Source organism: Pelodiscus sinensis, chromosome 3 (assembly GCF_049634645.1).
Source record: "Pelodiscus sinensis isolate JC-2024 chromosome 3, ASM4963464v1, whole genome shotgun sequence".
Classification (NCBI taxonomy): domain Eukaryota; kingdom Metazoa; phylum Chordata; order Testudines; family Trionychidae; genus Pelodiscus; species Pelodiscus sinensis.
In genome coordinates, this window is record NC_134713.1 from 18,753,181 (window position 1) to 18,775,820 (window position 22,640).

Consider the following 22,640-nt stretch of genomic DNA (forward strand, 5'->3'; position numbering starts at 1 on the left):
GTTTGATACATGACTGTCCTCTCTCACTGAGGGATGGCAAACACTTGGGACATAATCCAAACCCAGCTGAATTACTTTTTTAAAACATGCACAAGCTCTGCAAAACATGTTAGTAATCATTGGGATGGTATATTTGTTTCCCCACTGACAATTGCTTAGCATGAAGTGAACTATTTTTTTTAATTTGTATTTGTTTGTGGTTACTAAAAATATGTATATTGCCAGCCAGAATGATTTGTTTAGATTGAATAGCCAGCCAGGGTAAGATTACGAAAGGGGCTTTATTCCTGCAGCCCTGGACACCAGGCTAAGGGTCCTGGGATGCAGCCACTACAGTACAGCATGTATGTGTTGAAGCACTGCCTGGAATGGGGAGGATGGGGAGAAGCAGCTCTGTGTGCTGCAGTTTCCTCTTCCAGCCTCCCTCAGGCTGGAACTGTGTCACTAATGGTGCTCAACAGCAAGCTCCACCCCCACTACTCCCATTGGCCAGGAATTGAGGCCAATGGGAGCAGCTGGGGGCAATGCCCACAAGTGCAGGGCTGTTCAGAGCCTGCTGTTCCCCCTCCAGAAACGGTGCCAGGTAAGCATCCCAATCCCCTGCACCTTTCCGCACCCTCCTTCCCTCCCAGACCCTGCACCCCCAGCACACTCCTGAGTTCACCTCCCACTCCCAGCCAGTTCTAGCACCTACATCCTGTCCAGACACTGCACCCATATCCTAGTTTGCTCCTGCACCCTAATTCCCACTCAGACCCTGTGTTCCCACCCTGCTCCCAGGCAGCCCCCTCTTGCACACTGAACCCCTCATTTTTGGCCCACCAAGAGCCATGGGGCAACCACAAAATATACTAGCCCTGGGCCCCCCAAAAAGTTAATCTGGCCCTGTACACAGCCCAGTTGACTGGCTAATCATGCTGTCAACTTGCATGATTTTATTGTGAGTTTCACAACTTGTGTTGTTATTCTTAAAGCCCCACCTCCTGGAGTCAAGTAATTTCATGAGACTCTCAGGCAAAAATAAAAATAAAAAATCTTTTCATCTTGAACATATGAGCAGATTATATGGCAAATCTGAACAAAATTTTAAAAGTGTATGCCTAAAATGACACATAATATAGGACAAGTATGAGCCTGAGATGATTGTTATGGTGGAAATATAAATACTTGGGAGGAAAAAAATGAGGGGTTTTATTGGAAATGTTAATGGGATGGTAAATATGGGCCAGATTTTCAGTGGGGGATAAATCCAGTGAAGGCAACAAGTTACATCAGTTTACACAAGCTTAGGATCAGTCCCAATGGTTATTTTTTATTGAAATATTTACATAGCACAAATAAAAAGTAACTTAAGATGTGGTTTTTGTGGCATCAGAAGGATGTGAGACAAATCTGACATCTTCATACAGTTCCAAGTTATAAAAATATATTTTGCTGACCTTACTGTTAGGGGACTTTGAACCGAGATTTTTATTCTGAATTCTCCCCTCACAAAATAAAACAATTTCACATGTCTCTTTATAGTCTCTAAGTTCATTGGAGCTTGTTCTGTGTAATGTTGGCACTACTGGAGCTGTTAAAACCATTGTGTAATGGAGTGAGATCACAGAATATCTTAGTTCATGCTGCCTGCACTATCTTGCCTGGCTGATGGTTAATCACAGTTAAAACATTAAGGAACAAATCACGTAGGATTAGAGGATTGATTTGTACAGTGGTAGAAAATTGAGGCATTCAGCTAATCTTTAAAAATAAAATACTAAATTCATCTTCAGTGAACATCAGTGCAGCTTTATTGCCTTCACCATGGCACCATTTGGCCCAACAGTTTGTAGAGAAATCAGGTTTTTGTTGTATATATTTGCTAATTATTTAGGCATGTAATGAACAAGACAATGGCAGTGTAAAGATTTCAAATGCAGTATTTGGACTTTGAATGTTAAATGGAAGATTTCACCATATTCTTGGGCTCTGACCTTTTATCTTGAGCATGATGACTGCCAGATTAAAGAATCTCAGACAACCAGTAACAATCATCCATGGTGGAATTTTCCTTTCAAGTGGCTAGCTGACCTTTTTTTTAATCTCATATTAAAAGGCTATCAGCATGCAAGTCATGAACAGCAAACAGCTTAGGTCCTTGTTTTGTGCACTCAAGAAAGCATGTGTAGAAGTCAGTGGGTTGTCCCAGTCCATTTATTTACATAGAGGCTCAGGAATGCAATATGGAAATGAATAGAGCATATTTTTCTATCCTTCTTCTAGGCCCAGGGTATTATGTGCTTTGTACTGGGTATAGACAGGGATACAACTTTTATGGTTCATTTGTTTTTTTAACCACTGTGAAAAACTCGAGACCCACATGTGCAACAGACGTGATTTATCAGGAGCTGAATGCATTTAGCTTGGTAAAGTGACAACTAATGGGTTATGATAACAGTTTACAAACAGTTTACAACCTATGGAACTCCTTGCCAGAGGATGTTGCGAAGGCCAGGACTTTAACAGGGCTCAAAAAAGAACTAGATAAATTCATGTCCATCAATGTCAGGATGGGTAGGAACGGTGCCCATAGCCTCTGTCAAAAGTTGGGAATGTGTGACAGTGGAGGGATCACTTGAAGATTACCTGTTCTGTTCATTCCTTTTGGAGCACCTGGCATAGGTCACTGTTGGAAGACAGTATATTGGGCTAGATGGACCTATGGTCTGACCCACTATGGTCGTTCTTATGTTCTAAATATTTGGAGGCTGTTAACATTGTAATGTTTTAATGCCATGTCTTATTTTGTTTGCTTGCATAGTTATAACCTGTAGGCAGCAGCTGCACCTCAGAATAAGTAATTCGGTCAGAGACAACAGATTTTTCTAGTAATTGCTTAGGACAGCTGTAAGGGGAAGGATGCAAATATCCTACGTACAATGGCTTATTTAAACAGTGTCTGTTGCTGGTAAAACAATAACTGTTCCTACTTGGTGAGGGCAGCCCATTAGAGGATGTGGGCTCCTCATGACTAGTACCTGGGGTATCTCTCTGCCCAGCCTCGGCTAGAGACAAATAGGAATTTATATGTTACCAGGCGTGGTTCTGCACTGGCTCTCAGTCCAATCTCTTCAGCTTCCCCCCAGATTCTACACAGGATCTGACCCACTCCTGATAAAACCATCAGTCTGTTCACACAAGATTGTGAGTGCTGCATACCTTTCCTCAGCAATTTCCCCTGTATTCAGTTTTTTGGATAGCCATGGGTCAGTTTCTTCCTGGGTCAAGGTCTTTGCATACAGTTCTGCCTCCTCCCACACTGTCTGGGGCGTGGGGATGTGCCTGTATGTTGATCCTGAAGGGTCATAGTTCTGCAGGGAAGGCGTTGGCAAGAACGGTAGTTTCCTGTTTACCTGATTCATCGCATCTGTAAAATTATGATAACTCTGACATGTAAACTTCTGAGGGACACTGTAAGCAAGGATGAGTAAATATTTGTGAAGTGATTTAGAAATGGCAATTCCAGTGCTGAGCAGTATTATCTTGCATGAAAACTGGTTCTGAGAAGCTGGCAGCCTTCTTTAGAGTGCAACAAATTTCAGAAAAGCATCCTGAAATCTTCCATCCCCAGACTTTTGGATGCTTGCCTCTCTGCTAATTAATATCAGTGGGCTGGTGCACTGCTGCAACATGATAGTGCTTTTTCTAGAGAGAAAAAGCGGAAAAAGCCTTCTAGCATATTGTTCTAGCATATATAGGAAGCCTGCAGGGTAGATGTTGTAATCTATACAGAGGAAATCTGCTGTAAATTACAAAAAAGGATTTCAGGACTGGATCCTGATGTCATTGTAGAAGCTAGAACAAAATCAGAAAACCTTTCAATCTATTTATCAACATTTCTGCAGATGTTTTCATTTTAAAGAGAGGGAATGAATAAATATTGAATAAAGAAGGTTAATCTCTATCCAGTGTCTTTAAAATAAGAGTTTTTAAAAATCAATGTAGACTCATTGACTCTTGCCAATTCTTCCTTACTTAGAGACATTTGTACTATAGACAGCAACTGGCATTATGAGTTAGTTGGAAACAGAACAAAAAGGCTAGGTCATCTATTGTATTTGACAGCAGTTATATTAAAGGAGACTCAATTCTTGTTGGCATTGAGATATACCTAGGCACCCAGCAACCTTCTGTTTTTTGATAAAAGATGCAAGATGCAAAAGGATAATTGGAGAGTACTGCTTATCCCTATGCAGAAATACTAAGAAATTCTTGGAATAGTATGATGTGAACTATCAGCCCATTTTTGCTATTTCCACAATTCAAAGAGTTTCTCACTGTGTTGTATTTTTTAAAAAATTATTCACTGAAAGAGCACAGTACAAAAGACCTTGGTGCCTCGGTTTGTCCATCTCTAGAATGGGTGAAAAAGAAATCCTGATTTGGCTTGTAACACACTGTGAGGTCTCTGGCAGTACAGAGTTTATCTGTAAAGGGCTAAATTAGCAGTCACCTTTAAAAGTGGCACCTTGTAGTTAGGCTTCTGTGTCCATATTCAGAGATGTAGCCGTGTTAGTCTGGTCTTGCTGAAACAAAAGACAGGATAAGCCATCTTGTTAGTCTTTAAAGTGCTGCATAGTCCTGCCTTTCATATTCAGACACATAAGCAAAGACTCAATCTTGTATCTTAACTTTATCTGCAGATGCTTCAGTTTTTCTAGTTGTAAAATCAACAGTAATAGCAATGTATGTCTCAGGAGTGTTATTAGTAAAGCTTAGCAAAATTTTTCAGATATATAATAGTTTGCTAAAAATTTTAAAACCCTCAAAATATATTTCTAATTTTGGATCAAACAAAATGTTTTGCTCATCTGAAAATATGTTTTTAAATGTTTTTGTTTTGAAGAAAAAACTAAAAGCTTTTTGTTTGGTGTTGACCCAAGCTACTTAAAAAATTTGTTTTGGCAAACTACTGAAAAACTGGTTATTCACATAGCTCTACTTTTCAGGCTTTAACTGTGGAGGTAGCAGTCTCAACTCCTCCTGTAAGCTTGAGTTCAGTTTTGCAATTTACCATGTTTTGTAACCAACTGATGCAAAATAAAATCACAATTTTTTCTCTCTCTCTGTCATTATTTGAAAGACAAACTGCTCTAAAAAGATGCTTAGTTCCAGCCTGGGAGTGTTTTTTCTTCTTTCACACTACTCTCCTAAATTCCTAAAGCCATAGATGAGAAAGCCATGAATCCAATTAAGAAAAATGCTGGGAAAGATAAAGTGTTGTTTGAATGTGAGATGATGAGAGAGCCAGGAAAGATGAGTTACATGCAGGGCTTAGCTAACCAACCTAGCTGTAATTGTTATCTGAGTCTGCTGGATTTTTCACTAATGATGCTGCAATACTGGTTTGGGTTCTGTTTTCTGCTCTCAGGGTTCACAGTGTGAGCAGGTCTGCACAAGTTCTTCCCTTATTGCCTTGGTATCATGAAAAATAAAACCTTGGTTAAAAAAAAACCAAGGAGACAAAGTAACGAGGCCAGAGCTGGAGAAAACACTTGGCTCAATAATTTAGCATGGGGCAAAGATACAAAGAATCAACAACAGTCCTAGCTTTCATTCCTATCCATTCCGGATGGTCTCTAGGCTCAGCTTTTAATGGCTGCTTCTTATTTGACCAACAGGGAGAACTGAGCACGGCGGGGGCGGGGGGGGCCGAGGGGGGGAGGGTTTGACATAAAAGAGAGTCTCTCTCACTTGCTCTAACGTGCATGCTGAGGAACCTGAAGGTGTAGTAAAGGCAGGTTGGGGAGAGAGTGTACTTTCATTACACTATCTTACAGTCTCCTTGCTTGTTTTTTTTTTTTTTTGCACGCTGCTCACCAGTGGCCCCTTGGCATAGGAGTTAACCTCACTTTAGAATCCTTTACACTCACAGGCCATATTCTGACATGATGCTTCAGGGAAGTGGTCATGTCAATGGTGAGAGATGCTTGTGATTGTAACTAAGAAAATCTGGGGTATAGTGCATCAGCTTGATTATGTGCTACACTTGGCCCCATTGAATTGAGAGGGGTTGCATGCATGTATTGAGGACAGGTATTAGCCTTTAAATCACAATTTAAACTCCTTGTTGACTTAGTCTAGATTCTTCTACCTTTGAATTTGATCCATATTATTTAAAGAGGCAATACTTTTGCAGCTGCCATCCTGACTTACACTGGGGATTGAATCAGGGACCTTCAGAGCTGACATACAGATCTCAAGTCCATACAACTTGAGAGCCAGACTAAAATCAAGAAAAAAGGTAAAATGGACACACATCTTCTGTGGACTGGGCTAGGAGAAAAAAATGCAGCACAGATTGGTTAGTGGATTTGCTATACTTTCCGCTGGACAGAAGAAGTTTGCCCCAAGTATGTGAGTCTGTAAACTGGGTATATTTTGGTGGGACACTACTGAAAATATCCAATTCATGATGAACTGCTGAGAATCAGGGCAGTCACAGTCATTGTTCCCTTTAATTTTTCCCATCTATATGTGGAATAAATTTTGTTGTGTGCACCAAGTCATGTGCAAATGTGCACCAACAGTGAAACACATGCTGCCAGCTGCTGCCAGCTGTGGGCACTCTGCTAATCTGCTGGGCGGCATTTGAGTCTCTCCTGCGTGGCCATCCAATCACTCAGCTTAAAAGGAACACTAGTCCCAGCCCAAGACTGGTGGTCCTCCACTTACAAGGCACACCTAACCAGTCAAAAAGAAAACTTCTGTTTCATCACACTGGCTAACAAGAAATCATAGAAGCAATTTCCTCAGATACTCCAGTTCCCTTATAGCACCACCAGGAACATTGTTTATAGAGATGAGTGGTTATGAAAACCAACCTCATCAAATAAAAGGTTCTTCTGATGCCAAAGGATCAGCCACATGTCCAAGTTAATAATGTAACTCAGACCTTACCCAAAACCATGCCATTGCCAATTCTTTAGTATCTAAAATCTAAAGGTCTATTCATAAAGGAAAGAAATAGAAGTGAAAGTTAAAATTGATAAAAAACCCAAATACATACAACAATTGCAAAGTCCTTGGTTTAGGCATATATCAGCATTGGAATAAACTGCTGGCTCAAGTTAAGTTTCTGGCTACTTCCAAATCATTCACAGGACCTCAGTCCCTTTGTTAGAATGCTCCCACTGGTATAAGTCCAGAGTCCAGATGCTCATCAGATACGAATCAGCATCTCCCCAGGACCATGATTACTCAATTACCCCTCGATGGGCCATTCAAATTAAATAGTCCCATCATAATACACTGGCCAAATGCTCCACTACTGCTACCCAGAATCAAACACATTGAAATACAAGTGCACGGACAAAGCACATAACTTCAAGTACATATGTGATGCATATACAGAGAACCTAACCATAAGCAGCAAATCATAACCTTTTCATAGACACCTCGCTTGGCACACTTTGTACAAGATTCACTGCAAATATATAATAGTGATCGCAACATGATCTACAGACCCATCGGCATTGGAGATGGGGGAATGTAACACACACTGACCTGTAAGTTATGCTAACAGCATCCTGAGAAGCAAACTGGGCCCTTTGGACTATGCTACGGGCTCTTCCTCAGCATTTCAGAACTCTTGCAGCTCAGCCTAGGAACCACTCCATCCCTACAGTATTTAGAAATTTGATGGTGGGGAGCGGAAAGTGCTTTCCTATTTAACATCCAGGGCAGCCAATCTACAGAGAGGCAGAGAACAGCAGGTGCCTCCAAGGAGAATGAGTATCCCACTGCCCAGAAATAGCTGTCATCCAAGGTTGCTGCTGGGCTTGGGGCTTGGAAATAGGGAAAAAGTGTAATTAAACAAACGAGGGGGCTTTCCCCCCTGCTCACTATGCTCACCAACCCCCCCTCTCTGGGAGTAGGAAGCCCCAGCTCTCCCCCGGCCACCAGGGAAGGCAGCCCTGGCCTGTCCCCTCCCCACTCCAGCCACCCAGAGGCCAGCACCAGCTCTCTACCCCCAGCCACCAGGGTGGGAGGGGAGGACTGAGGCCACACCAACCCCAGCTCTGTCCCCCCTTGGCCATCGGGGGCCCAAGGCTGTGCCACTCCTGGCTCTCTCCCACCCTGGGCCTCCAGGGAGGGACGAGGCTGCTGCAGCTCCAGCATTACCTCCTCCTTCCAGCCACACCAGCCCCAGCTCTCTCACTCCGGCCACTGAGTGGGGGGCCAGGCTGAGGCCATGCCAGCCCCAGCTCTCTTCCACTGGCTGCCAGGAAGGAAGGGCGATAGGCCATGGCCTCACCAGCCCCAGCTCTCTCCCTCCAACCATGGGCATGGGGGAGGGAGGGAGAGGGAGAAGGAGGTAGGCCGCACCATGGCATCCTCACCTCCCGAGCACTTGTAGAAGGAGAAGGGGGAGGGAGGAAGGGGGCAGTTGGGATGCAGAATGACATGATAATGTCACTCTGTCATCCCACAGAGGGAAAAAATTATATATAGAGAGAAAGATGCACACACAAACATATAGGCTGTGTCTACATTGGCATCCCTTTCCAGAAATTCCTTGAAATTCCTTGAAAGTAAGAATAAGGGATCCTCTGGAAAAGGGCTTATTTTCCGGAGAATCGCATCTAGACTGGCGCTTTTCTCCGGCAAAAACCCCGAGCCGGAAAAAAGCGGCAGCCATGTAAATGCAAATGCTGCGGGGGATATATAAATCCCCCGCGGACTTGCAATTCCGAAGTGTCTCATTAGCATCCTTTTTCCAGAAAGGGATGCCAATGTAGACACAGCCATAGAATATATTATTTTAGATGAAGATAGATAGATAGATAGATAGATAGATAGATAGATAGATAGATAGATAGATAGATAGATAGATAGATAGATACCAATCAACGAATTAATTCTCAAATACACCTTTGTGGCAGTCAAATAGCATCCCCGTTTTGCATAATGGGAAATTAAAGCAGAGAGATTAAATAGTTGGTCCAGTGTAGTGCACAGGAACCTTGTTGTCTTCAGGATTATATTTCAGAGGGTTTAGAATTTTATACTTGTGCTCAGTTCCCTAGCCCGTGTTTCCCAATTTCATTTGGCCACAGAACCCTTTTAAACTCGAAAGAATTTTGTGGAACCCTTAATAACGGTCTTATATATGGAGCTGCACAAGTAGACCACAAATAAGTAAAGATAATAATAAATAAATGCTAAACAAGGTCATGAGATCAACACAAATTAAAATTGTTTTCAATAAAATTGATATATGCTTAAATATTACTTTTTTTTAATTATAAAATGTTATTGTAATGGAATTTTCTTGAGGAACCCTTATTTTTACTTCACGGATCCCCGGGGTTCTGTAGAACACCATTTGGGAAAGACTGTTCTAGCCTATGTCTCGTTCATGTAATATGCAATCTGTTGCAATTAAAGAAGAAGAAAAAGAGGACAAACTAGTAACAGTAGTTTCAGCCCTCAGAGTTTGCTGTCTCAAAGCAGGAATGGTACAATACACTTATACTTCTAGAGTTATAGAAATAATATAGGACTGCAAAGGACCTTGAGAGGTCATTTGGTCCATCCCTATATGCTCAAACAGGATTAAATACACCTACACCAGCCCTGGCAGGTGTTGTCTAACTCTAACCTCTTCTTAAAAATCTCCAGTGACAGAAATTCCACAGTCTCCCTTGATAACACAGTTCAGTGCTTAACTACCCTTCTAACTAGAACATTTTTCCTAGTAGCCAGCAGTTCTCAAACTGTGGGATAGGACCCAATTTTAAAGGGGTCAACAAGGCTGGAGTTAGACTGGTTGGAACTGAAACCGAAGCTCAAACCCCACCTCCTGGGGGCTGAAGCCCAAGGACTGAAGTCCTGGGAGTAGAGCTATAGTTACACACCCCTCATCTGAGGCTGAAGCCCTTAGGTTTCTGCTTTGACCCCCTCCACACACACCCCACCTGGGGTGGTAAGGCATGGGCTTTGCCCCCCCTGCCAGTGAAAGCAGTACTCTGAGGGGCTTTGGTACCCCCTCTTGGGCTCGTATAACAATTTTTGTTCTTATAACAGGGTCACGGTACAATGAAATTTAAGAACCACTAATCTAAATCTCTCTTGCTGCAGTATTTCTCTCATTGCTCTTATTTTAGCCATTACACATTGCTTGGATAGAGGTTGGGATGCAAATCAAAGCAACATACGAGTCCTTTACCCACCCCAGGAAACAGTAAATTCATCTGCTTGAATCTTGACGGGATGTCTCTCAAAAATATGCTCTAATTCAAACACAAAGTACTAGCCTTGGTTGTGTTCACTTACATAGTAGAAAAGAATAATTCCTTCCTCTGCATGAATGGCTGGGCAACATTTTATGTCCTGTTTTATACAAGAGGTCAGACTAAATGATCATATTGATCTCAGGGTCTGGTCTTAAGACCTATGATTCACAGCAGGCCTTAGTGCCCAGCTGGCTAAAGTCACATGTCAATTATGGTAGAGGATGCAGAGAAAGAGGAGGAATATAATATATTGTGTTTGTAATTGCTTTGGGAAGATGCATCCTTCATTGCTGCCAGTGAGAAAGGAATGGGCCTTCCTGCAAATCTAGGCAGAGGGAATTTCAATTGGAGTTAGCTTTGCCTGAATAAGAGCTTGAGGTGTCATTCCTGCTTCAATTGACTTAATTCCTTTTTGGAGTTGTTTCCAAGTTTGCAATAAAGTGGTGACCACTTAAGGACAATGGGCAGAAGGAATATAAAAATCCAGGTTTGACTTGGTAAGCCTCTGAGGGTATGTCTACCCTACACAGCTTTTAGTGACCTAGCTCCTGACTCTCAGAGACCAAGTTCGGGCTTTGGAGGCCAGGGTGGCTGAACTGGAGGAACTAAGGGAGGTAGAGAGGTATGTTGATGAGGCTTTCCGGGACACTAGTACCGTCCCACCTCCAGTCTGACAGCCCCAGCGCTGTTAAGGAGGATGAAAGGCTCAGGGGAAGAGAGCAGTCAATGGGAGCAGAGGGAAACCATCCCATAGTTGGGACCCTCCTTCCAAAGGATGTTATGGTATCCTCTCGCACTGAGGACACCTCTCCGGGGGAGGGAACATCAGTTGTTAGGAAGAGGCAGGAGTTAGTAGTGGGTGATTCGATCATTAGAAACATAGATAGCTGGGTTTGCGATGACCGGGAAAACTGTAAGGTGACTTGCCTACCTGGTGCGAAGGTTGCGGATCTCTCGAGACGTCTAGATAGACTTATGAGTAGTGCTGGGAAGGAGCTGTGGTCGTGGTATATGTAGGTACCAATGACATAGGAAAGGGTAGGAGAGTTGTCCTGCAGGCCAAATTTAGGCTGCTAGGAAGGAGACTAAAATCCAGGACCTCTATGGTGACATTCTCAGAAATGCTTCCTGTTCCATGTGCAGGGCCAGGTAGGCAGGCAGAACTTCAGAGTCTCAATGCATGGATGAGACGATGGTGTAGGGAGGAGGGGTTTAGATTTATTAGGAACTGGGAACACTTTTGGGAGAGGGGGAGCCTATACAGGAAGCATGGGATCCACCTAAACCAAGGTGGATCCAGACTGCTGGCACTAAACATTAAAAAGGCCGTAGAGCAGTTTTTAAACTAAGAGATGGGGGAAAGCCAATTGATTTGGAGGAGCACGTGGATTGGATGGAGACTTCTCTTAGAGGAGAGTCCATTGATGGAGATTCTCTAGGTTTTAATCAGAAAGAGAGGAGGGGAGATAATAAAGTATGTGCTAGATCAGATAAGAAACAATCACATATACAAGAATCTAATACATCAGGGAAGGACAGACAAATAAACAGTGGCAATTTTTTAAAGTGCTTCTACACAAATGCTAGAAGTCTAAATAATAAGATGGGTGAACTAGAGTACTTCATATTAAAGGAGGAGATTGACATAATAGGCATCACAGAAACCTGGTAAAATGAGGACAATCAGTGGGACACAATCATACGGGGATATAAAATATATCAGAAGAACAGAATAGGTCATGCGGGCGGCGGAGTGGCACTATATGTGAAAGATAATGTAAATCAAATGAAGTAAAAGTCTTAAATGAATCAACATGTTCCGTAGAATCACTATGGATAGTAATTCCATGCTCTAATAAGAATATAGCAGTAGGGATATATTATTGACCACCTGACCAAGACAGTGATAGTGACGTTGAAATGCTAAGGGAAATTAGAGAGGCTATCAAAATAAAAAACTCAATAATAATGGGGGATTTCAATTATCCCCATATTGACTGGGTACGTGTCACCTCAGACCGAGATGCAGAGATAAAATTTCTCAATGCCTTAAATTACTGCTTCTTAGAACATCTGGTACAGGAACCCACAAGGGGAGAGGCAATTCTCTATTTAGTCCTGAGTGGAGCGCAGGATCGGGTCCAGGAGGTAACTATTACAGGACCTCTTGGGAATAGTGACCATAATATAATAACATTTAACATTCGTATGGTGGGAAGAACACCTCAGAAGTCCAGCACTCTGGCATTTAATTTCAAAAAGGGGAATTACGCAAAAATGAGGAAATTAAACAGAAATTAAAAGGTACAGTGACTAGAATAATATCTCTACAAGCTGCACGGAAACTTTTTAAAGACACCATAATAGAGGCCCAATTTAAATGTATACCCCAAATTAAAAAACATAGTAAGAGACCTAAAAAAGAGACACCGTGGCTTAACAGCTGTGTAAAAGAAGAGATAAAAAGTCATCTTTTAAAAGTGGAAGTCCAATCCTACTGAGGTAAATAGAAAGGAACATAAACACTGCCAAATTAAGTGTAAAAATGTAATAAGAAAAGCCAAAAAAAATTTTGAGGAACACTAGCCAAAAACTAAAAAAGTAATAGCAAAACATTTTTTAAGTACATTAGAAGCAGGAAGCCTGCTAAAAAAACCGTGGGGCCCCTGGACGATCGAGATACAAAAGGAGCAATCAAGGACGATAAAGCCATTGCGGAGAGACTAAATGATTTCTTTGCTTCAGTCTTCATGGCTGAGGATGTTAGGGAGATTCCCAAACCTGCACCATCCTTTGTGGGTGATGAATCTGAGGAACTGTCCCAGATTGAAGTGTCATTAGAGGAGGTTTTGGAACAAATAGAAAAACTTAACAGTAACAAATCACCGGGACTAGATGGCATTTACCCAAGGGTTCTGAAAGAACTCAAATGTGAAACTGCGGAACTATTAACTGTGGTTTGTAACCTATCCTTTAAATCAGCTTCTGTACCCAAGAACTGGAAGACAGCTAACATAATGCCAATATTTAAAAAGGGCTCTAGAGGCGACCTGACAATTACAGACAGGTAAGTCAAATGTCAGTACCGGGCAAATTAGTTGAAACAATAGTAAAAAATAAAATTGTCAGACACGTAGAAGAACATAATTTGTTGGGCAAAAGTCAACATGGTTTCTGTAAAGGGAAATCATGTCTTACTAATCTATTAGAGTTCTTTGAAGGGGTTAACAGACATGTGGACAAGGGGATCCTGTAGATACATAGTATACTTAGATTTCCAGAAAGCCTTTGACAAGGTCCCTCACCAAAGGCTCTTGTGTAAATTAGGTTGTCATGGGATAAGAGGGAAGATCCTTCTATGGATTGAGAACTGGTTAAAAGATAAGAAACAAACGGTAGGAATAAATGGTACATTTTCAGAATGGAGAGGTGTAACTAGTGGTGTTCCTGAAGGGTCAGTCCTAGGACCAATCCTATTCAACTTATACGATCTAGAGATCTAGAGAAAGGGGTAAGCAGTGAGGTGGCAAAGTTTGTGGATGATACTAAACTGTTCAAGATAGTCAAGACCAAAGCAGACTGTGAAGAACTTCAAAAAGATCTCACCAAACTGAGTGAGTGGGCAACAAAATGGCAAATGCAATTTAATGTGGATAAGTGTAAAGTAATGCACATTGGAAAAAATAACCCCAACTATACATACAATATGATGGAGGCTAATTTAGCTACAACTAATCAGGAAAGAGATCTTGGAGTTATCGTGGATAGTTCTCTGAAAACATCCACGCAGTGTGCAGCGGCAGTCAAAAAAGCAAATAGGATGCTAGGAATTATTAAAAAAGGGATAGAAAATAAGACGAAGAATATGTTACTGCCCCTATTTAAAACTATAGTATGCCCACATCTTGAATACTGTGTACAGATGTGGTCTCCTCACCTCAAAAAAGATATTTTGGCATTAGAAAATGTTCAGAATAGAACAACTAAAATTATTAGGGTTTTGGAACGGGTCCCATATGAGGAGAGGCTAAAGAGACTGGGACTTTTCAGTTTAGAAAAAGAAGAGACTGAGGGGGGATATGATAGAGGTATATACAATTATGAGTAGTGTGGAGAGGGTGAATAAGGAAAAGTTATTTACTTGTTCCCATAATATAAGAACTAGAGGACACCAAATGAAATTAATGGGTAGCAGGTTTAAAACTCATAAAAGAAAGTTCTTCTTCACACAGCGCACAGTCAACCTGTGGAACTCCTTCCCTGAGGAGGCTGTGAAGGCTAGGACTATAACAAAGTTTTTAAAAGGGCTAGATACATTCATGGAGGTTAGGTCCATAAAAGGCTATTAGCCAGGGGGTAAGGAATGGTGCCCGTGGCCTCTGTTTGTCAAAGGCCGGAGAAGGATGGCAGGAGACAAATTGCTTGATCAATGGCTTCGGTCCACCCCCTCTGGGGCACTTGGCACTGGCCACTGTCATCAGACAGGATGCTGGGCTAGATGGACTTTTGGTCTGACCCAGTATGGCCGTTCTTATGCTCTTATGTTCTTACGGCTGCGTGCATTGCTAAAAGTCAGACAGTGTAAAGACTGTTTGTCTGCATTTTTGCCCACAAAAGCTCCCACTCCCTACAAGCAGCATTTGCTTTGTCAGCAGGAGAGCACTCCTGCCAACAAAGTGTTGTTTACACTAGTGGCTTGTCTACACCAGCACGTTTTGCTGCCAAAAACTGCCGCTTGGTGACAAAACAGTGAGAACGTTTACACTGCAATGCAATTTTTGTTGGGAAAAACACCCAGTTTTGGTGACAAAAAAATTTCACTCCTGTGAAAGACTTTTGTCTTTTCTTCTCCCCTTATTGTCAATGAAGACCCAGCATGGACTCTGCTGTTTGTTTTGTCAAGAGAACTGCCTCTACCAATATCCCACGATGCCTGCCCTGATGGCTCTGCTCAGTGTTTTGTGATCTTTGCTGCCCTTTAGGCATGCACCTCTCCCCTTTCAAAGCTCTGGGAAGTATCTGATAGTGGCGTGAGCTGCTCCATTTGGGAAACAAAGAAAGAAGAAATTGTTGGGCTTCTCCTGTTCTGCCCTGCATTAGGAACACAGGAGCAGGCAGACTGCTATTGCAGAGAGAGGGCTGGAGAGACTGCTGTACTGCTTTGATATTCCTCAGCATGAGGAGCGCTCAGAGCTACAAGAGAACCCCAAGAAGTGCAGGGATCAGCCCTGCCTTCTCACAACGCTGCACTGTGGGATGCTTATCCACATTGCTTTTCTTTATCTGGAGCTAGCAATGTGGCCATGAAATGTTGACAATGGGAGGCAGAAAACTGGTTTGACCAGTTTTCACTTTTGGAAACTTTTGCACGTTGACAGCACTTTTATCACTAAACCTTCCCAGTGTAGACATAGCCTAGTACATGCTGCAGCAAAGCTTTTGCCATTGTGGGGAGGGGTTATGTACCCGTAAACAACAAGTTTTGTCACTCAATTGACAGTGTAGACAAAGCCTGAGATGCTCGTGAAGCCCTTTCATAGGAGTGTTGAGAGAAGCTGTTCTCATACTACAGCAACAAAGGCTATGGAAGTACCATAGATAGAAAAATTAGCAATCCCTAGTTTCTCCCCTTTTCTCATTGTGGTGGCCATTCCTCCAGCAAACAGACTAAGGGCAATTTTTTCAAATGTTATAGTTCCCAAATTCTGGTTCATGTGCCACTGGCACTATGTGAGCTTCATGTTCCATCCATTCATTTCACAATAAATTTTGAACGTGGTGGTACAGGAACCAGTAAATTCTGGGAACTGCTGCTCTAGCTCTGCCTTCTGTACCAATTCTTATATCAGCCGTAAGAGTGAAATGTGATTGCTCCCAGAGCAGTGTGAATGTCTCCTCTTTAAAAGTGTCAGAAGGGTAGCTGTGTGAGTTTGTAGTTAAAAAAACAAACAAACAGTAGTCCTGTGGCACCTTAGAGACTAACAAAAATATAAATACAGTATCATGAGCTTTCGTGGGCAAAATCCTCTTCTTCAGAGGAGCTTTTTTTCTTCCCATCCCTGATTATGGTTTGTTCTGTATCAGAAAGGAAACCTCAGATCATACACATCAAGTGACCTGTCCTCTCCCCTTTCTAAAAGCATGAATTAAAAGGCAGTCTGTGACTAAGCAAGAGTGTGAGCTAGCAAGCAAATCAGCAGCAGCCATTTAAATCAGCTACTGAATCAGAAGAGGATCTGAATAAGCATTAATCACCTACGAGCCACAACATGAACAATTAGGTGTTTCACTCTTGTTTTGACTCACCAGTTAAATGCATGACACTGAGTGACTTTCATGGATGGCTGACAGAGCTTTACACTTGGACTGTGGGAAGAAAGCGGGTGCAGTGGAACAATTTAGGTAGCAAGTTAAGTGTTTCCTGTATGCATTCCTGTAGCCAATGTGCTATGAAATCTGCCCAGAAGACACAAACTGATAAAGAGAAAGAGATCCCAAGAAGGCAGGTGAAAAAAAAATATTCCAAACACAAAAAAGTCACCTTTGTACTTTCTTAAGTGTTTCCCTTCAAAGATTAGGGTAAACCTCTATGCATACTTGTTTCACTTGCGTTATAAAATGTATATAATGATTACTGATATAATGCTGTCTTGTAAGAAGCTTAAACCGTCTAGGAAAAATGTACTTTTTAGTAATCTATTAGTTGATTCTTAAGTAATGAAACCAATAGCACACCCACAATATGCATGCATACACCCCTGATAATTTCACTGAGGGTATGTTTACACTACAGTGTTATTTCAAAATATCTTATTTCGAAATAGTTAATTCAAAATAGCTTATTTCGAAATAACACATCTACACACAAAATGCATTTCGAAATAGCGTTTTGCTATTTTGAAATAGTGCATCCACACTGAGTGGACACTGAATTGCATTGAAGGCCGGCACCAGGTCCAGCAGAGCATCAAGTCAGGAGTTTATTTGCATGCCTACTGCCTGAGGCTATCTGAAGCTTGGGCTTAAAGGGACCCACACCCCGGGCAGCCAGTTCTCAGCTTTCCCTGCTTGCTTGCCTACCTCGATGAGGGGCAGCAAAGCATTTGTGTCTCTGCATGCTCTGGTTGCCCTCACGCAGGACACCACAGCACTCTGCAACATGGAGCTGGAGCTGCCCCTGGTCACTCTGGTGCTTCTCGTGAACGCGATGCTGTGAGCCTGGATGTACTTCTTGCAGGCTGCCATCCAGGAGGTCCATCGGGAGGCTGTCAGTACCCAGGAGGCCCTGCGGGAGAGCTTCCACCCTGAGGAGCACTAAGAGCCTCCCTGGTCTGCCCGACTGGGGGTTTGTGCCTCATTCCTCCCTCGCATCCTTCCACTTACCCCTCCCTAACCCCCCTTCCTGATGTCAAATAAAATACACAAACTCTGTTTATTTAACAAAACTGGGGAAGGGGGAATGAAACTGGTGAGACTGGAGAAAGGAGGTGGGAGAGGGGAGGAAAGATGGTGGGAGAGAGGAGGGGGAAATCTGGGAGGAGGAAGCTGGAAGGGGGAAGCAAGGGGAAGAAGGGGGAGGGGAAGCTCAGGGCTCAGGGTTGGGGGTCTTGCCAGACCAACTTGATTTTCATGCAAATCTGCTCCTGGGTTCGCATGTGGCCTTTGGTGGTGTCAGCCAATGGTCAGGGCAGTGAGTGGTGTATGTGTGACTTCAACTGCTGAGACTTCAACTGTTGTCCCTTCGCAGCGGGCAACCTGGAGAAGGTTGACGGGTGCCCCAAGAAGTTTACAGGGAGAGCTTATTACACCTCAGATTTCAGCTGCTAGGATACAGGATCCCTTCACAGTGGGCAGTCTAGGGAAGACTGAGAGATGCCCCAAGGGATCTGTCACCTGGGAGTGACACGATCCAAACGTCCAAGCTCTTCCTATACCTGTCCCTTATGACCGGCTGAAGTTCTTTTAAATTGTGCTTGGTTCTGTTACAGCAACTGAAGGAGTCAGGTTAAAGCTTAAACAGTTACTATTTTATTGTTACAGGGTAAACTTAGCTGTTAAATGCTACTACTGTGTTACAGATAACACAGCCTCTACGAAGGACAGGACAGAAATTACACTAATAAGTCACTTACAGATACCATGAAACCCTTTTGGTTCTCTGAGCTCTTATTAAATGCATGCAAAATAGACACCTAGCAGGTATATATTCTCACCCCTGCGTTCCAGACTTGGCGTGGCCAGCGTCTTTCTCTCAATCCCTCGGGAAGAAGTAGGGCAAGGTTGGGCGTCCCACGGATCTCGGGAGACAATCAATACCTGCCAGCAGGTATAGATGATTGGAGCTCAAATGGGGTGGGCTACTAAACCCCTCTTTATACCCCTTCGGTCACATAGTCTTCTTTCTGATCTCAAGTGGCCAATTAGGAAAAATGGCTTTGAATGCCAAGTTTCCCACGAAGGGTGCAAAGCATAATTCACACCTGGGAAAATGCAGACAATGGGCACCTCTGGTATGTGATGGGCGAAGATTCCTCTCCTGGGACAGTGCAGGCGTGTCAATTACTGGTACTAGCCACCAGGGCGGCGGGAGGCCCCGGGTCGTCAGCTAGCCCATTTACTGTCTGGTTTCTGTTTATGGTAGAGTCAGGGACAGGCAGCACACCTGCGTTCCCAGGGCATCAAAGGCTGACTGCCTTTCTCTTGTTCTCTGGGGGGGGGGGGCAGAAACCAAGATGGGGTTCATGTCTGGCTACAGATGGCCAGGCTGGCAGCTATCCTGCCACAGATGGCCGCGCTCCTCCATCTAGTGTGAGGTCCACCCTGATTTTCACCCTGTGGGTATGTCTACACTACAGCACTAATTCGAACTAAGCTAATTCGAACTAAGCTAATTTGAACTAGTGCATCTAGACCTAAAAACTAGTTCAAATTAGCATTTTGCTAATTCGAACTAGCATGTCCACATTAAGTGGACCATGAACCGAGGTTAAGGATGGCCGGAAGCAGTGCTGGCAGGGCATCAGATTAGGACTTAGAGCGTGGAGCTGCTGTCTCAGGCTAGCCGAGGGCTGTGCTTAAAGGGACCCGACCCCCACCCCGGACAGACAGTTCTCAGGGGTTCCCCGCTTGCAAGCATTCCTGGCTTGGAATGCCCTGAGTGCCCACACTTGGTACATCACAGCACTCGGCCATCAGCCCGGCTGCACTTGCTGCAGGCTGCCATCCGGGGGGGGGGGGTCAATCGAGGGGCTGCAGGAGAGCTTCCGCCCCGAGGAGCCCGGAGAGCCACCCCAGTCCTCCCCATTGGGGGCTCATACTCTATTCCTCCCTCACCTCCTTCCACTTACCCCTCCCTAGCCCCCCTTCCTGATGTACAAAATAAAGGACACGTGTGTTCAAAAATAGAAACTCTCTTTTTTGAATAAAACTCGGGGAGACTGGGAAAAGGAGGTGGGAGAGGGGAAGTGAGAGGGTGGGAGAGGGGAGGGCAACTTAAATGATCAGGGGTTTGGAACAGGTCCCATATGAAGAGAGGCTAAAGAGACTTGGACTTTTCAGCTTAGAAAAGAGGAGGCTGAGGGGGGATATGATAGAGGTCTATAAAAGCACGAGTGGTGTGGAGAGGGTGCATAAAGAAAAGTTCTTCATTAGTTCCCCTAATAGAAGGACTAGAGGACACCAAATGAAATGACTGGGTAGCAGGCTTCAACTAATAAAAGAAAGTTCTTCTTCACAAAGCAAAGAGTCAACCTGTGGAACTCCTTGCTGCAGGAAGCTGTGAAGGCTAGAACTAGAACAGAGTTTAAAGAGAAGTTAGATAAATTCATGGAGGCTGGGTCCATAGAGTGGTATTAGCCAGGAGGTAGAAATGGTGTCCCTGGCCTCTGTTTTGGAAGGCTGGAGATGGATGGCACGAGACAAATGGCTTGGTCACTGTCTTCGGTCCATCACCTCCAGGGTCCCTAGTGTTGGCCGCTGTGGGCAGACAGGCTATTGGGCTAGATGGACCTTTGGTCTGACCCAGTACGGACATTCTAAGCTCAGGGTGCAGAGTCGGGGGACTCACTGGAACACCCTGATTTTCATGCAAACCTGCTCCTGGGTGGCCAGGCTGGCAGCTCTCCTGCCCTAGACGGCCACTTTCCTGTGCCTAGTGCGGAGGTCGTGGATGAGGTCCATGAGGTCCGCACTAGATCAGGTGGGCGCCTGCCTCTTGTGGACCCAGGCAGACTCCCGGGAGCCGCCAGCCTGGTCCCGGGAAGAGGCGGAGGGCTAGGTGGCAGCGGGTGGCTGGCTCGAGCCGTGCCAGGTGCAGGGTCTGCTGGCTGGGTGCTGGCAGGCTTGCACCTGGCACAGGCACCGTAGCCAGTCTGTGCCCCTTTAAGGGCTCCGGGGCCGGGAGGGAGGCAGAAGAGTTTCCCTGGTGGTGCCCAGAGTGGCCACCAGGGAAAGCTGGGGAGGGCTAGCCTCCCACTAGTTCGAATTAAGTAGCTACACAGCCTTTAATTCGAACTAGCTAATTCGAACTAGGCGTTAGTCCTCGTGGAATGATGTTTACCTAGTTCGAATTAAGTGCTCCGCTAGTTCGAATTAAGTTCGAACTAGCGGTTTGTATGTGTAGCGCCTATCAAAGTTAATTCGACGTCTGTTAGTTCGAATTAACTTTGTAGTGTAGACATACCCTGTACCAGGAAGGCGCCCACCTTCTCCAGGCCCTGGCAGAGTCCTGGGAGCTGGCAGACTGCTCCTGGGGAGCGGTGGAGGACTGGCTGCCAGTGGCTTGCTGGCTCATGTTTTGGGGCCACTGGGTCAGGGGCAGTGACTGCTGGCTCTGGACCAGCAGGCTTGGAGCTGGCACAGGCACTTTGGCCAGAGTCAACCCCTTTAAGGGCTCCAGGGAGGGAGAGGAATGTTCTTGTTTGAGGCTGGAGTGGCCACCAGGGCACCCTGGGAAGGCTGGAGCCCCCCTATTTCAAAATAAGTGTCTACACAGCAGTTATTTCAAATTAGCTATTTCGAATTTGGCGTTATTTCTCGTAGAATGAGGTTTACCAAATTTGAAATAAGTGCTCCATTATTTCGAATTTATTTCGAAATAGCGGTTTGTCTTTGTAGACGCTAGTAAAATTAATTTGAAATAACAGCTGTTATTTCAAATTAACTTCGATGTGTAGACATACCCCGAGGCAAATGAAGGGAAGACTATACAGGAGACTAATAGTTTGTATACTTGAGGATAGCTAGGAAAATTAATGCAAATTAATTAAAGGTGTGAATTTGAAGTAGATTAGTTAAATGGCATCCAATCCATGTGACCACTCTCATTCAGAATTAAAGTAGTTTTATTTGGGCTTCATGTAATTCACTTGAAAAATAAATTAAATCAAATTAGGGACTCTTTAATTCTGAGTAAGAGTGTTCATAGAGGGATTTGTGAAGAGGGGCAGCTAACAGGAAGTTTCGTGAGGGAGTTTCCAGGTGAAGGAGGAACAATTATGGGACCCTTGGGGTAAATGGCTGTCTATAGTGTGTGTGTTTGTAGGTTACTTGATGGTTGTCTGAAAGATACTGTGTGCTGAGCTCGTATCTGTCCGTTTGTTTATTGATTCCTGTGCTGAGCTGTTTGTTTGAAGGACCGTGTGCTGAGGCTGGCAGTTGGAAGCTGTGAGCTTCTTAACGAAGATTTGAAATCTAGAACCCTCTGTTCATTGGTCAAGCCTTAGCCTGATAGGTGAGGCTATCAGGAAGGCCAGGACTATATAATATAAAGCATGCTAATAACTGACCAAGGAACTAGCAAAAAGGAACAGCTAACAGGGAGTTTCATGAGAGGGAGTTTCAAGGAAGCTAGATACACTTGGCATTCTTTAAAACTTTTAAACTAAACCAAAACCATAATTACCCAATTTAAATGAAAGCCCTGTCTATAATCTAATTATCTGTAGGAGAGAATGCAGGCAGAAATCTAACAGCAGAGTGGGGGCTATCCTGTTTATTGCACCCAATGTAGCCAGTATGATTACCTGCCCTATGGACAGGTGGCATACGGGTGCATTTTGTGCAAGGAGCTCATGGGCTTTCGATTTTTTTCCCAAAAGAACACCATTGCAGTGTGGATGTAAGTGAAGTTTTTTCGGAAAAACAGCCGTTTTTCTGAAAAAAAACCTCTGTAGTGTAGACCTAGCCTCAATGTGCAGCAGCAGTCAAAAGAGCAAACTGAATGACAGGAATCATTAAAAAAGGAGACAGAATAAGACAGAGAATATCTTATTGCCTCTATATAAAACATGGTACGCTCACATCTTGAATATTGCATACAGATGTGTTTGCCTCATCTCAAAAAAAATATACTGGCACTGG